The sequence below is a fragment of the Vulpes vulpes genome, chromosome 7 (genome assembly GCF_048418805.1).
Source record: "Vulpes vulpes isolate BD-2025 chromosome 7, VulVul3, whole genome shotgun sequence".
Classification (NCBI taxonomy): Eukaryota; Metazoa; Chordata; class Mammalia; order Carnivora; family Canidae; genus Vulpes; species Vulpes vulpes.
In genome coordinates, this window is record NC_132786.1 from 79,743,225 (window position 1) to 79,745,050 (window position 1,826).

General features: G+C 40.8%; 1 non-coding gene across 1 annotated transcript; it reads right to left on the reverse strand.

Annotated features, from left to right (window-relative positions):
* Window positions 1-353: 353 nt before the first annotated feature.
* Window positions 354-502, reverse strand: LOC112935102 (U12 minor spliceosomal RNA). Its single transcript, XR_003238109.1, has one exon. It is a non-coding gene; the product is annotated as a U12 minor spliceosomal RNA (small nuclear RNA).
* Between the last annotated feature and the right edge of the window lie 1,324 nt (window positions 503-1,826).

Genomic DNA, 1,826 nt, shown 5'->3' on the forward strand with positions numbered 1-1,826 from the left:
CTTTAAATCTTGGGGAAATAAAGCAAAGTGAAAGACCAGGAAGAGAGATCATTTGCTGTGATTGCAGAAGACTGAAGGGCCCAGCGGTATAATGATGACTGATAACATTGAGGGTCCCCCCAACAGATCATTCCTATGAAATATTCTTGGATTCCTTCCTTTCTTCCTTCCTTCCTTCCTTCCTTCCTCCCTTCCTCCCTCCCTCCCTCCTCCCTCCTTCTCTCCCTCTCTCCCTTATTTCTCTCTCTCTCTCTTTCTTGAATTAACCTTGTTTATTACTTAAAGGAAACAAGCATCTTCTCAATACAGCTTACTAACTTATACCAATCTACTCTTTCAGTGTTAAAGGAGGATGGGCAAATCGCGACTCCTAGGCATACTGGCAAGTAGGCAGGTCACCTTAGGGGCACCTGTATCCACTCACAAATTCATCTCACATTAGCAGTGAGGATTCAGACATCACCCTGAATTGGTATTTTCCTTACTCATAAGCTTAAGTCATGGATTTCTTCCTTTCTTAATTTCCTTCCACTTAGAGTTCTCTGGCTTTTCCATTTCATTCTATGAACTGTCCACTATCCTTCCAGTTAGTTCTTTTACTGTGCGAATTAACCAAATTCAGTTTCATTGAAAATAAAGATTGAAACAGTCCTGATTTGGGGTGGAGAGTGGACTAGTGACTGGGGATAGAAGGCGGCCAGAATTCAAAAAACAGTGATTAGATCTGGGGCAGCACAGGATGTCTGAATTTGCTCAGTAATAGGGAATAGATTAGAATGACCAGTCAAAGAAGATTAGAGAGGCCTTTACGTTAAGAATCTTAGACTAAGAAAATAGCCTATGGGCCTTGTGAGCCTATGATGATTTTTCATAAAAATGTGAGTTGAAAACATTTGTTTTAACAGACTGTTAAAATGGAAATTTACTTACCATAATTTCAGTGGAAATTGAGAATATTTTGATAGGGATTGAATATGTACTTTGGGTCCTGCAGGACTATGCAGAGCATGTTAGCAGATTGGAAACATGTTTTTTTTTTTTTTTTTTTTTTTTTTTTTTTTTTTTTTAGTGTCATGAATGCTGACTTCCATCTTTCAAATATGTGGGGTGAACAGACCAGAGGGAGTTTCTCTGGACAGAGGCACCTGTATGTCTATCTATTCCCCTTGCAGGGGGTACTATGGACTGTCCTAATAACTGCTATCAGCAGTCCTAAGAGACACATCTTAGAAAATGTGTAAAAGTACTCCCCAAATGAGGGGCACTTGGGTGGCTCAGTCAGTTAAATATCTGACTCTTGATTTTGGCTCAGGTCATGATTTCAGGGTTGTGAAAAGGAGTCCTGCATTGGGCTCCATGCTAGGCATGGAGCCTGCTTAAGATTCTCACTCTCCCTCTCCCTCTGCCCTTCCCTATTTGCATGCTTTCTCTCTTAAAAAAGAAGTGCTCCCCAAATGAGAAATACATTGATACGAAGTAGTATTTGGGCATCTGTCACATCCCGAAGGAGGAATACCTCTAGTTAACCACAAGATATAACTCTGTTTATCTCTCATTACCTTTTTTTCTGGGTCCTGGCTCTTGAGGTGTCCATTAGAACAGCCAAAAGTGGAGGAGGAAGTGACAGAAATAGAGGAGAAGCAAAAAAAGTTGCCACCCTCCATTACAGGCTTAAATCTGATGCAGACTATATCAGGGATGGGGCAAGAAGAGAAAGGAGAGGAAGATTTTTTAATTATTTTGGACCGGATTGTGACTGTTTGTGACCAAAAGGGCCTAGAAAAATTTCTTATCTGCCTGTGAGTTATGGCAGATGCAGGGAGAGA